The 16504-nt window shown below is 45.3% G+C and overlaps 2 pseudogenes; both read right to left on the bottom strand.

The window, feature by feature from the left end:
• Positions 1-5678, bottom strand: part of LOC135530779 (lysosomal cholesterol signaling protein-like) — a 35882-nt pseudogene extending 30204 nt beyond the window's left edge.
• A 354-nt stretch (positions 5679-6032) lies between these two features.
• The window catches only part of LOC135530782 (WAS/WASL-interacting protein family member 1-like), a 30656-nt pseudogene continuing 20184 nt past the window's right edge, over positions 6033-16504 (bottom strand).

The raw sequence follows: 16504 nt of genomic DNA, 5'->3' as shown, positions 1-16504 counted from the left end.
CCACTAGGGCAGTATCACTAGGGCAGGACAGTACCACTAGGGCAGTACCACTAGGGCAGTACCACTAGGACAGGACAGTACCACTAGGACAGGACAGTACCACTAGGACAGGACCACTAGGGCAGGACAGTACCACTAGGACAGTACCACTAGGACAGTACCACTAGGACAGTACCACTAGGGCAGGACAGTACCACTAGGACAGGACAGTACCACTAGGACAGGACAGTACCACTAGGGCAGGGCAGTACCACTAGGGCAGTACCACTAGGACAGGACAGTACCACTAGGACAGGACAGTAGCACTAGTACAGTACCACTAGGACAGTACCACTAGGACAGTACAGTACCATTAGGACAGTACCACTAGGACAGTACCACACCACTAGGACAGGACAGTACCACTAAGACAGTACCACACCACTAGGACAGGACAGTACCACACCACTAGGACAGTACCACACCACTAGGACAGTACCACTAGGACAGTACCACTAGGACAGTACCACTAGGACAGTACAGTACCATTAGGACAGTACCACTAAGACAGTACCACACCACTAGGACAGGACAGTACCACACCACTAGGACAGGACAGGACCACTAGGACAGTACCACACCACTAGGGCAGGGCAGTACCACACCACTAGGGCAGGGCAGTACCACACCACTAGGGCAGGACAGTACCACTAGGACAGGACAGTACCACTAGGGCAGGACAGTACCACTAGGGCAGGACAGTACCACTAGGGCAGTACCACTAGGACAGTACAGTACCATTAGGACAGTACCACTAGGACAGTACAGTACCATTAGGACAGTACCACTAGGACAGTACCACACCACTAGGACAGGACAGTACCACACCACTAGGACAGTACCACTAGGACAGTACCACTAGGACAGTACAGTACCATTAGGACAGTACCACTAAGACAGTACCACACCACTAGGACAGGACAGTACCACACCACTAGGACAGGACAGGACCACTAGGACAGTACCACACCACTAGGACAGTACAGTACCACTAGGACAGGACAGTACCACTAGGACAGGACAGTACCACTAGGACAGGACAGTAACCTATTGTCAGCACCCTATCCATCCATTCCCACAGGGTAGGTTGATAACGACTTGAAGGAATGTCAGTTCTTGACATTTCTGTAACTCACAGTTTGGCAGTGATGAGCAGGATAAGGGCTACTCCAGTAGACCTGGTGAGTTTCGTCACCTGTCCCACCATAGATAGTCCCAGGTAGAAGAGAGCTGCTCCTCCGAAGGAGTTGGCCAGGCCATCCACAAACTCCTCCATCACAGCAGGGATCCTCTGGCCCAGGGCAAAGTGGGACACGATCCCGACCACCACCATGAACACTATCGGGTTCTTCAGTACCTATAAAATAGATTCGAATAAAAGTGGGACACAATGTCCACCAGCCACCACTGTATAGAATAACATTTTACTGTCCACTTTCCTTACAGTCCACAAAAAATCTGTCTTATTGCCATTAACCCAACCCCCTAAGACACACCCTGACACCATGTTAACCCAACCCCCTAAGACACCCTGACACCATGTTTAACCCAACCACCTAAGACACACCCTGACACCATGTTAACCCAGACCCCCTAAGACACCCTGACACCATGTTTAACCCAGACCCCCTAAGACACCCTGACACCATGTTTTAACCCAGTCCCCTAATACACCCTGACACCATGATTTAACCCAACCTCCTAAGACACACCCTGACACCATGTTTTAACCCCCTAAGACACACCCTGACACCATGTTAACCCAACCCCCTAAGACACCCTGATTTAACCCAACCCCCTAAGACACACCCTGACACCATGTTTTAACCCCCGAAGACACACCCTGACACCATGTTTTAACCCAACCCCCTAAGACACCCTGACACCATGTTAACCCAACCCCCTAAGACACCCTGACACCATGTTAACCCAACCCCCTAAGACACCCTGACACCATGTTAACCCAACCCCCTAAGACACCCTGACACCATGTTAACCCAACCCCCTAAGACACACCCTGACACCATGTTTTAACCCCCGAAGACACACCCTGACACCATGTTTTAACCCAACCCCCTAAGACACCCTGACACCATCTTTTAACTCAACCCCCTAAGACACACCCCGACACCATGTTAACCCAACCCCCTAAGACACACCCTGACACCATGTTAACCCAACCCCCTAAGACACCCTGACACCATGTTAACCCAACCCCTAAGACACCCTGACACCATGTTAACCCAACCCCTAAGACACCCTGACACCATGTTAACCCAACCCCTAAGACACACCCTGACACCATGTTTTAACCCCCTAAGACACACCCTGACAGCATGTTTTAACCCAACCCCCTAAGACACCCTGACACCATGTTTTAACTCAACCCCCTAAGACACCCTGACACCATGTTTTAACCCAACCCCCTAAGACACACCCTGACACCATGTTTAACCCAACCCCCTAAGACACCCTGACACCATGTTCAACCCAACCCCCTAAGACACCCTGACACCATGTTCAACCCAACCCCCTAAGACACCCTGACACCATGTTTTAACCCAACCCCCTAAGACACCCTGACACCATGTTCAACCCAACCCCCTAAGACACCCTGACACCATGTTTTCTAGCCTTTATTATTCACTGTGATATTAAGATGTTTTTCTATTCTTATCACAGCTAGCTAACAGATACACAGATCCTTTCACTCTAATTTATTTGTTACAAAATCCTGCGTATTTACTACTTGTATTGAATGTTAAATATGTTCCAAGTCCAATAAAGAATAAAGCACCATTTAATGTCATTTGCAAAACAAAGAAAAACTATTGATCACAGAAGAAAGCAAGATGAAATGACCTGCAACAGCACCACTCTGACGATCTGCAACTTGCCCTGCTGTCTCTCTGGGTGGTCCTTCCACTTCTGGACCTCACAGAAGGCAAATCCTATGGGATTGAGGAACATCAGGGAGACAGGAGCCACCAGGTAGATGTACTGCAGGTACTCTGGATATGTGTTCCTGTACAGGGCATCCACTGCAGGGACGGGGGGTGGCAGATGTTATTGTATGGTTTCCAAACCACTCCTCAGGGACTCCCAGATGTTCCAACAAATACAGAGCATTCAGGAAGTATTCAGACCCCTTCACTTTTTCCACATTTTGTTATGTTACAGCCTTATTCTAAAATTGATTAAATTAAAATGTTTTCCTCATCAAGCTACACACAATACGCCATAATGACAAAGCGAAGAGGTTTTGAGAAGTGTTTGCAAATGTATTACAAATAAACAGAAATAACTTATTTACATAACTATTCAGACCCTTTGCTATGAGACTGTAAATTGAGCTCAGGTGCATCCTGTTTCCATTGATCATCTTTGAGCGGTTTCTACAACTTGGAAAGGCACACACCTGACTATATAAAGGTCCCAGTTGACAGTGCATCACGTCTGAAAGAAACCTGGCACCATCCCTATAGTGAAGCATGGTGGTGGCAGCATCATGTAGTGGGGAGGTTTTTCAGCAGCGGGGACTGGGAGACTAGTCAGGATCGAGGGAAAGATGAACGGAGCAAAGCACAGAGAGATCCTTAATGAAAACCTGTTCCAGAGCACTCATGACCTCAGACTGGGGCGAAGGTTCCCCTTCCAACAGGACCACGACCCTAAGCACACAGCCAAGACAACGCAGGTGTGGCTTAGGGAAAAGTCTCTGAGTGTCCTTGAGTGGCCAAGCCAGAGCCGGACTTGAACCCGATCGATCAAACATGTCTGGAGAGACCTGAAAATAGCTGAGCTGCGATGCTCCCCATCCAACCTGACAGAGCTAGAGAGGATCTGCAGAGAAGAATGGGAGAATCTCCCCAAATACAGGTATGCCAAGCTTGTAGCATGAGACCCAAGAAGACTCGAGGCTGTAATCACTGCCAAAGGTGCTTCAACAAAGAACTGAGTAAAGAGTCTGAATACTTATGGAAATGTGATATATATATATATATATTTTAAAAAAATTAAATAAAATGTGCAAAAATGTCTAAACCTGTTTTTGCTTTGTCATTATGGGGTATTGTGTGTAGATTGATGACGGAAAAAACTATGTAATCAATTTTAGAATGAGGCTGTAAAGTAACAACGTGGGAAAAGTCAAGGGGTCTGATTACTTTCAGAATGTGTGTGTAGAACGGCTGGGACTGTTTTGAGAAAGAGGTTGAACTTTCCAAAGGAAAATCAACACGCCCTATTGTACTACGATCACATTCCAAAAGACAACTATCCTCACCAATGGGATACCCCAGGGCGAAGTCGTTGCTCTGCGTAGCGAAGATGGAGTAGAGTCCTGCCTTGCTGTACCTGCTCTCCGGACTGGCCACGGCTAGCGTCAGAACACACACCAGGACGAACACCGACACCTTGGCTATCAGGATACTCCACAGGAACGACCAGATCACGTTATTAAAGTCCAACAGAACCATGTTCTTGAAGAGCAGCGCCGGGAGGGCGAATTTAGACACAAAGTTCCCTAATCCTTTAGCTTGACAGGAGGTGATTATGTCTGTCCTACCGGCGATGTATCCACACAGGATGATCCCAAAACACTCCAGGAGAGCCGGGAAGAGCTTGTCGATAGACATGGCTTGGGTGGAGGAGAGGGGATTGTGGGATATGTTCTTGCCATGGATGGCTACGAAGGTATTCATGGTTGTTTTGTGGTTGTAGGAGCACTAAATTACTTCACCGATGGGAATATTTTCGATATCGGAGTACAGAACAGTCACGCTGGGCATCAGTTCAGGCTAATACATCCGCAATGCCCGTGTTGAAACAATAATAATCGGCGAGTTGTAGTAGGATAAGTCATACACTTTTTTGGTTGTCAGAAAAACATATGTAATACCAAGGACCAATAGCGTTTCCTGACCAAGTGACAAGTCTAGGAAAAACTCCTGGCCCTACCAATACCCTATACAGGAGAGGGAGAATTTGTCAAAAAGAACCAAAACAAAGCTATTTACGAGGAGTGCAGTGCTGATGACATGCATACCACAGATATTGCATTATAGCCTACACCCAACTGTGCATTGAAACTGCTTTCAAAACTAGTCATGGGGATTTCAGCATGTGAGGATTGACAAAGTTAACCTTTTATACGTGTAACTCGTGATGTCTTAAACGATGCCAATTATTGGTTTTGGCGCTAGGTACTGTAGCTAGCTAAAGTTAGCATGCTATTCGTTGATAGTAAGTTACATCTAACGTTAGTTAGCTCGCGTGCTAAAAACATATTGCGAAAATACAACAATATAAAAGCGTCATACCTTGCACATCTGGTAACGAGATATTGCATATTTAACATGCGATTGTCTTTTTTTTAAATAAAAATGTAGCTATATAAAACGTTAGTCTAACTCTTCCTATCTACTGCTGTTGACAGCTAGCTAACGGTAGTACAAACGCATGCTATTATCATTTGGCGTAAAGCTATTCGGGATCCTTGGCACATCACGACATTGACGTTGCCCCAATTGAAGTTAACATGTAAAATGGTAAGGGTTAATGTTCGAGTAAAGGTTATGTCCCAAGGATCCCTGATAGCACTAACAATTCTCATTTGTGGCCTTTCGTGCCATTGTTCATCAACGCCCTAAATTATGAGTGACAAGCCAGCCATCCAATTGTCGCCAAAGTGTGTTGTTTCGAGGAGCTATACTCGGCTTTGATTGGGTGGGAAAGCGACCGCACTCTGCCGTTGGTAAGGGTCTCTCAAGAGGTCTGTATAATGTGAGTTAAGACCTGTCAATAAATCAATACATTTAGGTCAATAAATCAACGAATTAGTTAAGACTCGACACCTTTAAAATAGATACAAACCCAGAATACTCCACTCGCTGCATATCCCCCTAAGAAAAATGGATTAGATTCTAAAATAGTGTAGTTTGAGAGTGTTAGTGAAGCAACTAACTTCCTTTTATATTGTACGAGAACACAAGAAGTCTCAACTCCAACTTTATTTGCTTTATTTAGAAAATCTATTTGGAAATAGTTTGCTTTGTTCTACATTGAAAAGCATCAGGAAGAAAATACACTCAAAAAGGCAGAAACAAAAGCAGTTGAATGCATCAAAAAATATATATATATATCAAGTTCCCTTGAAGCCAAAGTGCATAAAGCACTCTGCAGTACCATTGTAAATGTCATAGGGAACTAATCTCCCGTGGGCAGTTTCTGCGTGTAGCTGACCCAACTCCGCTATATTTGACTTCTGGGTTAACAGAGATAACTAGGGAACAAGAAACAGAATACATTCTGAAAGAAGACAGAGAGAAACGTCCCCATAAGGAACGCCAGTCATTATGTCTGTCACCCGACGAGGAACTAACACACAACTTTAATGGTCCTCTTTTTAAAACGTTCCATTTCTGCTGGATGTTTCTGGCTGTTTGGTCTGACTTGTAGTCTCCAATGCAAGTTGTATCTGAGACACTGCCTCTGTGGGAAGAGACTACGTCCCAGTGCAGCCGATTGTCTTTGGTCAAACACACATGCTCCTGCCATTCTCCCCCATTCTCTATTCAGAAATGCATATTATCGTCTTTACAGAACAGAGAAAACACTGAGGCCAAACATAGCACTTTTCTCTCACACATCAGCATATTGCCAGCATATTTTGATCCATATTCATATCCTCCTTGCATACATTAAACACTTGCATAGACTATGAGCAAGCTCATTCATATCATAATTTCAGGATCATGTATGTAACATTTTAATACATTTTAATGATTTACTTTCATAGGTCAAATATTAGATTGTCACTCTGCAAGTGGTTCTGAGACAAGCTTGATGTTAATATCAAGTAGCGGAGACATCCCAGAGCTGTAGTACAGAAGCAGAAGATAATACTGTAACTGTATAGTCAAATAGATAACTTAGAAAATAAAAACAAATAGTCCTTCCCAACAACTCAAATCATACAAAATTAAACTAACAACTGTCATGAGTGACCTTTTTTCTTTCAAGGCATAAAGAAAACGTTCAATCAAGGCATACTGTAACACACAAGCGTCCATTTTGTCTCTCCCGTGTAAAAACAAAGACAAGGCATGCTGTGAACTGCACATGAACTGTATGGAGAAGTACCCTTTGATGGTTAGAATATTGTAACTGATATGCTATAGTTCGGTTGCTCTTTGGCGAAGACAGGCACAGCATCCGGAAACAGACTGTTTCCCTTAAATCTCATAAAGATCCTTCATAACAATCCGGAATTGAAAAAAAAAGGCACAGTGAAAAATGATAACAAAAGTATACAGTTTCAACACTACATAGTGGAGCAAAACCAAATGCATAGCCTATAAAACGAGCCTCTGTTGCGACTTTGGTTGGTTTGGAGTGCTGTTCGTTAAATGAGAATATTTTCTCAACTCCAGGCAGAAACACATGGTTGCGTGAGTCCCACTGCAAATATGGTCCTTCCATGAGGTGCTATAAGCCTCACGGACAGAGGCAGTGGAGGTGACATACTTACATCCATGTACTCTGAGGGAGAGGAGGGGAGGGAGAGGAGAGGGGAGGGAGAGGAGAGGAAGGGAGGGAAGGGAGGGAGAGGAGAGGAGGGAAGAAGGGCGGGAGAGGAGAGGAAGGGAGGGAGAGGAGAAGGGAGGGAGAGGAAGGGAGGGAGAGGAGAAGGGAGGGAGAGGAAGCGAGGGAGGGAGGGGAGAGGAGGGAATGGAGGGAAGGGAATGGATGTGAGGGGAGGGAGGGAGGGAGACATCCCAAAAACGAGTGCTTCACCTGGGGATAGGGGGTAGTGGCGGGGCACCCCTGGACTTTTTATCTGAACCTGGACAGGAAAGAAGAAGAAAATAAAGTGGACATGTCAAGCAGGCTGTCAAGGACAGGAAGATACTCTGAAGGCAGGCTGGAAACTTTCAGGAGGAAACAGATTTGGGACAAATCAATACATATAGAAAACACTTGATTTAGCCTTGCTATTTTTAAAGCACAGCGCAAAAATTTCAAAGTATTTGACCCAGGTCTGGGAGGAAAGCCCTTGGTTCCTACCTCTGCCGTCAGTCTTGGACAACTTGCTGGGGTAGGTCTTCTGACAGGACACGTAAGGCTCTGGGACAGGGAGGTCTGAGACCGGGTGGAACTGGAACCGAGCCTCCCACTCATCTGACAGAGAGAGAAACACAACTCTCAGCTAGGTCAATTAAAGACCTATATGGGTTCAAACCCGGGTCTTCTCTGCTCCACAAAACTGTTAGCCCACTGAGCTGAAGCCAAGTCATTAGCAATGGGAGCTAAGGGCACACCAGGGAGTAAGGTCTCATCATATGAATTCCTTCCGTTACACTCACCAACGTGTTGATGGGAGTTCTGGAAGCCGTTGCCCATGGGGGGAGGTGGGGGAGGAGGGCCTCCTATTCCCGGTCGGTCTGGTGGGAGCGGGGGCCGTTGTCCCCCACGGGGGGCTCTGCTCCCGGGCGGTTAGGAGGTGAGGGGACTGGAGATGACCTTATACTGCCTCCACGTGGACCTGAGGAGGGAGGGGGTGGGAGCGGGCCTGGGGGAGAAGAGGTTACACCACAGAGTTCAATACAACACTAGTTCTATATAATAGCATCGCTATAGGTCACATCATAGCATCGCTATAGGTCACATCACAGCATCGCTATAGGTCACATCACAGCATCGCTATAGGTCACATCACATCATCGCTATAGGTCACATCACAGCATCGCTATAGGTCACATCATATCATCGCTATAGGCCACATCATATCATCGCTATAGGTCACATCATAGCATCTCTATAGGTCACATCATATCATCGCTATAGGTCACATCATATCATCGCTATAGGTCACATCATATCATCGCTATAGGTCACATCATATCATCGCTATAGGTCACATCATATCATCGCTATAGGTCACATCATATCATCGCTATAGGTCACATCATAGCATCGCTATAGGTCACATCATAGCATCTCTATAGGTCACATCATATCATCGCTATAGGTCACATCATATCATCGCTATAGGTCACATCATATCATCGCTATAGGTCACCACATAGCCACAAACTACATTCCATCCAGTCTCAAAACACATACACGGTGTCCTGATGTCTGACCAAACTGACCACAGAAAGGTTAACTATGATTCTAGTGTCTAAGCGAACCCAAAAAGAGACAGTAGTCATCATTATATGACCTGAAGGGAGGCTGAAGGAAGCAGCATCCTTACCTGTCCGTCCTGGGGGGTTTTTACCCAGAGGGGGCGGCCTCTCACTGGGAGGGGGTGGCAGTGGTCCTGACCGGCCAGGTGGCGGCGCCGGCGAGTTGAGTGAAATGTTCCTCTGTGGTAGTCTGGGGGTGTGTTCATCTCCTCCCGCAGGCGTTGGGGGCAACAGTGGAGGACCCGGTCTGCAAGGAGGGAGAGGGGGAGCTCCACCACCGCCGATGGAGGGCCGAGAGGAAGACGAGCTGGGGGGCTTGGAGTTGAAAGATGGTGGCGGTGGGGGTCCATCTCTGGATATGGAGGACCGGTGGCCCCCCAGAGGTGGGGGTGGGGGCCAGGGGTCCTCTGAGGGTCTGCCAGGGTGGGGGGCTGGGGGTAGAGGGGGACGTCCACTACTGGGAACCGGAGGGGCCCCAAAGGAGGGTTTTGGCCCAGACGGGGCCCCTATAGGGCCAGGGGGAGGGGGCAAGCCTTGGTGTCTGCCTGCGAGGTTGGGTGGTGGAGGTGCCGGGGCTGAGCTGGGTATCCGGGCTCCTCCTGGAACAGGCGGGGTCCCTCGGCTCTGGAAGTTCTGGTTGGGCCGTGGGGTGTTGGGGATTGGGGGAGGGGGTCCGCCAGGGGTCTCTGGTCGCGGGGGGCCTGCCCGTCCCCTGGGGAGGTCGGGGGCGCTGCTCCGGGGAAAGGCTGGGGCCCCTGAGAACCGTGGAGGGCCAGCGGAGGGGCCCCCACCACTAAACGGTCTGGGGCCTGAGGAACGGCCTCCTGGAGGTACCATGGGGGGCCTAGGGCCTCCTGTGGAAGCATAAGGGTTTCAAACATCACACACTTTGTCTACCATCATTTTGTCTTACATGGGGCTATGGTTAAAAACAACCAACCAACTAGTGCTCTCTATGCATTACAGAAATATATGTAGCCCGTGTCACCTAGTGGCTGGTGTGACTGTGAGACCAGGGGAGAATTGGGGTATAAGTTAGCGAGCCGCAACTCTCGATTAGCGAGCCAGTGTTTCTGCCATGGACGACGCGCGTGGCCTGTGCTTGTGGCAAGTTGTCAAAACGTTTGGTCAGCAACTTTTGTTTATTTTTCTGTAAATGGTTTTACCGCTTACTCAAGTAAATGACAGCTATGATTTGTATTGCAGTAACGTCTTCAACACTGTTGGGGGGGGGGCGGCTTGGAAGCCGGTTGTAAGCTGGGAACAGGGTACAGCACAGGATCTATGAAACGTATACGCTTTTAACTATGTAATATGAATGGTGTCTTTTTTACTAATGTTGTGTATTTAATAAAATATTTGAAGTTTTAATATTGACATTTTATCAAGGAGCCAGGGTTATAATTATTGTTTATATTTTTCAAAGAATTTTGTGTCCCTTATTAGGTTGTTTTTTTGGTTTGTCTCGTCCGCAAATGAGCTGCTATTGGGGCGGCAGGGTAGCCTAGTGGTTAGAGCGTTGGACTAGTAACCGAAAGGTTGCAAGTTCGAATCTGCCCCTGAACAGGCAGTTAACCCAAATCTTTTTTAATTTTAATTTTATTTTACTAGGCAAGTCAGTTAAGAACAAATTCTTATTTTCAATGACGGCCTAGGAACAAACTAGGCCGTCATTGAAAATAAGAATTTGTTCTTAACTGACTTGTCTATTAAAATAAAATTAAAATTAAAAAAGATTTGTGATTGCCCCTAGCAAGCGGACTAGTTTAATATTCTTTGTTATATGCTTGTTTATATGTTCCGTCGCCCTTTCTGCAGAGTTCTCCGGGGCAGGCTGGTTTTAGAAGGGAACTATTCGGTTAGAGAGCAAAGGCAAGTCGTACGAATTTACATGCGTGTTTTCGCATGCTAATATCACCAGTGTTATCATCTGACAAAGAGTGTTTAGTCACCAGTGTGTTATCATCTGACAAAGAGTGTTTAGTCACCAGTGTGTTATCATCTGACAAAGAGTGTTTAGTCAGTGTGTTATCATCTGACAGAGTGTTTAGTCACCAGTGTGTTATCATCTTACAAAGAGTGTTTAGTCACTAGTGTGTTATCATCTGACAAAGAGTGTTTAGTCACCAGTGTGTTATCATCTGACAAAGAGTGTTTAGTCACCAGTGTGTTATCATCTTACAAAGAGTGTTTAGTCACCAGTGTGTTATCATCTTACAAAGAGTGTTTAGTCAGTGTGTTATCATCTGACAAAGAGTGTTTAGTCACCAGTGTCATCATCTTACAAAGAGTGTTTAGTCACCAGTGTCATCTTACAAAGAGTGTTTAGTCACCAGTGTTATCTTACAAAGAGTGTTTAGTCACCAGTGTTATCTTACAAAGAGTGTGAATATAGTTAATGTAAAGTGTTTACATGCAAGTCTTGGCATTACTTCTTGCCCTGCTGCCATCTATCCATAATGTATGTCTTCTATACCAGGGGTTCCCAAACTCCTTCACTCGTCCAGCACTGGGGAACCTCACTCCCTAAGGTCTGCAACACTAAGATGACGAGAGCAACTGATGATGCACTACCTCATTTTGAAATTGTGCATTCCACGATTACAACTTTCAACAGTACGTTTAAAGTTGGACTGAGTTACTTTTTTTTGTGGGGAGGGGGACCCCTGCCGATCCCCTCAGAGCCAGTGTGTCTCTGGGGTCATGCATTGTATTATTGTTTTGTTATGTAATAAACCTTGGCACTTTGGTCAACTCTGACAGACCTGTAATTGACTTGTCTTGAGGACCTCCCCTCGTGTAGAACAAGGTGGCGCACTACAGTTTACATATAGCAACACATTGCACTTGTTCTAGATAGTTATCATGGCTTATCTCAAACACCGCTTACTAACCACATTAATACAACCTCTACAGGTTGCTGCAGTACATTGTATCCTCTACAGGCTGCTGCAGTACATTGTAGCCTCTAGAGGCTGCTGCAGTACATTGTAACCTCGAGAGGCTGCTGCAGTACACTGTAGCCTCTAGAGGCTGCTGCAGTACATTGTAGCCTTGAGAGGCTGCTGCAGTACATTTACATTTACATTTAAGTCATTTAGCAGACGCTCTTATCCAGTACATTGTAGCCTCTTATTATACACATGGATTATTACCGTTACTGTTCCCTCCTGAGGACCGAAGCTTGGGCATGCCTCCTGCAAAGAGACCTCCTAGTACTGGTCCTCCTCCTCCGCCACCTCCTCCTCCTCCTCCCCCTCCTCCACCTCCTCCACCTCCTCCACCACCTCCACCTTTGGGTTCTGTGAAGAAAGGTATTCAATCTCTTTTCCTCCGGCACAAGACCATAGCTTTTGAAATCTAATTATCTGCAGAAGGCCTTTGTAGGTTTCAAGTAGCTTCCATATTTCCTAATGGTTAGACTGAGGATGAGTACATTCTGAGTAAAGCCTTGAGAATGCACAGCATCAGAGAACCCTTTACTCACTGTCAATGATGGGTTGACTCCTGTCATTGGTCACGGCCTTCTTCAGGCGAGCTCCTTTCCGATATCAGACAGTAAGGCGTTTCTTCCTTGTGCTTCATTCTTGCTGAGTGATGGCTTCTGTGTATTTGCCTGATGAATGTTGACAACATAAAACACAAACAAAGAAGCCAGTTAAGTAATATAGGAAATTATATAGTATTACCTAGGACGACAACTTGCACAATCACATTGCCATGCTGGAAACGCTTCCTGTCACTACCACAAGGTGGCGCTATTGAACAAGGTCAAAACTGCACTGACCTAAGAAATTTCCCTTCAATCACTCATGACAGAAGGGGGATGAGAGGTTATCTGACAGGAGGGGGATGAGAGGTTATCTGACAGAAGGTGGCTGAGAGGTTATCTGACAGGAGGTGGCTGAGAGGTTATCTGACAGGAGGTGGCTGAGAGGTTATCTGACAGGAGGTGGCTGAGAGGTTATCTGACAGGAGGTGGCTGAGAGGTTATCTGACAGGAGGTGGCTGAGAGGTTATCTGACAGGAGGTGGCTGAGAGGTTATCTGACAGGAGGGGGATGAGAGGTTATCTGACAGGAGGGGGATGAGAGGTTATCTGACAGGAGGGGGATGAGAGGTTATCTGACAGAAGGTGATGCTGTCTTCATCTAAGATTACATCTAAACTGAATGAAATTTTCCATCGTCATGTTAACTCATATCAGTAGTTTCAAATATAACTAGGGCGTCTTTGGCGTGCTTACCACAGCGAAGGTTGGGGGTGGGGGAGGGGCAGGGGGTGGTGGGGGAGGAGGCATCTTCTCTCTCTCTCTTCAGTTATTCTTCTACAGCTTCACCCCTGATGGAGAGAATACACGCAATCCATTAAATACCTCCTAAACATCCACACAAACAGTAGGCTTACAGATGCTATACACATAACCAGGCTGGACCACAACAAACCTTCAGAGACATGGGAACACACACACACACACACACACACACACACACACACCTCTCCAACTGGGCACAGGCGTCAAGTTCAACATCTAGTTTTAATTTGCATTTGGTTGAGTTGTCAACTAACATGAATTCAACGTGAAATGTCACCATGTCATTGGATTAAGGTTAAAAGTTTTGGGGGAAAAAAATGAAATTCCCTGAGAGGTTGATGACTTTTTACAAATCTAAACAGTTTTCCACTTTGATTCAATGTCATCACAATACTTAAAAAAAATAAAAAAAATAAAGAATTATGACGTGGAAACAATGTTGATTCAACCAGTTTTTACCCAGTGGGCTTTCACCACAGTCCTTAGAGCAAGCTGTGTGACTGCAGACACATAATATTGTCTTTGCACAGAAATAACAGGATGTATTGAAATAACTTGCAAAGTACATGAGCTATAAAACCACAAGGGAAACAATCACATTGATCAAGCAACACTTCCTGGTACAGCAGACAGATGCTTTAGAAGCTTCTGATAGGCTAATTGACATAATTTGAGTCAATTGGGGTGTACCCTGTGGATGTATGTCAAGGCCTACCTTCAAACTCAGTGCCGCTTTGCTTGACATCATGGGAAAATCAAAAGAAATCAGCCAAGACCTCAGAAAAAAATTGTAGACCTCCACAAGTCAGATTCATCCTTGGGAGCAATTTCCAAACGCCTGAAGGTACCACGTTCATCTTTGCAAACAATAGTACGCAAGTATAAAAACCATGGGACCATGCAGTCGTCATACCACTCAGGAAGGAGACGGTCTTTCTCCTAGAGATGAACGTACTTTGGTGCGAAAAGTGCGAATCAATCCCAGAACAACAGCAAAGGACATTGTGAAGATGCTGGAGGAAACAGGTACAAAAGCATCTATATCCACAGTAAAACAAATCCTATAAATCGACATAACCTGAAAGACCGCTCAGCAAGGAAGAAGCCACTGCTCCAAAACGACCATAAAAAAGCCAGACTATGGTTTGCAACTGCACATGGGGACAAAGATCGTACTTTTTGGAGAAATGTCCCCTGGTATGATGAATCAAAAATAGAACTGTTTGGCCATAATGACCATCGTTATGTTTGAAGGAAAAAGGGGGATGCTTGCAAGCCGAAGAACACCATCCCAACCATGAAGCACGGGGGTGGCAGCATCATGTTGTGGGGGTGCTTTGCTGCAGGAGGGCCAGGTGCACTTCACAAAATAGATGGCATCATGAGGACGGAAAATTATGTGAATATATTGAAGCAACATCTCAAGACATCAGTCAGGAAGTTAAAGCTTGGTCGCAAATGGGTCTTCCAAATGGACAATGACACAAAGCATACTTCCAAAGTTGTGGCAAAATGGCTTAAGGACAACAAAGTCAAGGTATTGGAGTGGCCATCACAAAGCCCTGACCTCAATCCCATAGAAAATATGTGGGCAGAACTGAAAAAGCATGTGTGAGCAAGGAGGCCTACAAACCTGACTCAGTTACACCAGCTTTGTCAGGAGGAATGGGCCAAAATTCACCCAACTTATTGTGGGAAGCTTGTGGAAGGCTACCCAAAACGTTTGACCCAAGTTAAACAATTTAAAGGCAATGAGAACAAGTACAATCAATTTGTATGTAAACTTCTGACCCATTGGGAATATAATGAAAGAAATAAACGCTGATATAAAAACACTCTACTATTATTCTGACATTTCACATTCTTAAAATAAAGTGATGATCCTAACTTATCTAAGACAGGGAATTTTTACTTGGATTAAATGTCAGGAATTGTGAAAAACTGAGTTTAAGTGTATTTGGCTAAGGTGTATGTAAACTTCTGACTTCAACTGTAGATACACCCTATGTTTGAATAAAATCAACTATATGTAGGCCACAGAGCTCGTCTGATGCTTTAAGCACTGTGATTAAAAATGAAGGCACACAAATTACTCAAGAGGGAGTTAGAGATCAATATAGCCTAACCAGAAGAAGAAAAAAAACTGTTTCGCATCCTCCTCTTCCCGCTGTTGCTGGCCTTCTCAGATTCTGCCGTTACTCTCCTGAAGTTACCTGTAAGAGGCTACACCAGTGACCGCTAACCTTTTCCATTTTGAGTGCCAGGGTATAGTACCATTTCTACTGATTCATTATGATTTTCATCTGCACATTTTTCGTAGAACAGCTTCATTCAATTTATAATAAAGTCTTCATATCTCAAAATAAATGTAGTGGTTAATCAAAATGATATCTAAATGAAAATGCTACCATTTTAAATATAACTTCTATTGCCATTGGTAATGTGTAAAAACAGCCTACATAAATCCAACAAATACACTACAGCCTGCATGTAGAACATATCCTGATGAAAACAGATATCCTAGAAATCACATTGGCTATGCATGGACTGTCTGTAAGAAACATTGTACAACTATCAACTTGGTCCAGCCCAAAGCTTGTGCTAGCAAACTTGCAACATTGTATAAAATATTCTGGTCTGTCAGAGTTTCTGCACCAGTGAGCTCCAGACAGACAGAGCTGTAGGCTAAGTTGCACAAGGGATAAGAAGTAATCAGGGAGGCCTATTTTATGACGTTTCCACCGGATCAGAGCATGACATTTTCCCCCTTTTATGCTGAGTGGTTATCGAAAGAGAGCTGGGAATATTCTTCAAACAGGCTAGGTGCGCGTCCTTACTCAAGATTGACAGGAGCACTCCAAACAAAAGACGATGAATAAATTGACAACTCGTAAATGGAACGTTTTTTTTTCCTCACAAGTGTAGCCTAGGTTGAACACTCTACAAACAATGTGTCCACT

The sequence above is a fragment of the Oncorhynchus masou genome, unplaced genomic scaffold (assembly GCF_036934945.1).
Source record: "Oncorhynchus masou masou isolate Uvic2021 unplaced genomic scaffold, UVic_Omas_1.1 unplaced_scaffold_1417, whole genome shotgun sequence".
Taxonomy (NCBI): domain Eukaryota; kingdom Metazoa; phylum Chordata; class Actinopteri; order Salmoniformes; family Salmonidae; genus Oncorhynchus; species Oncorhynchus masou.
The sequence above is the reverse complement of the archived record's forward strand: the minus strand, read 5'-3'. Positions and strand labels throughout refer to the sequence as shown.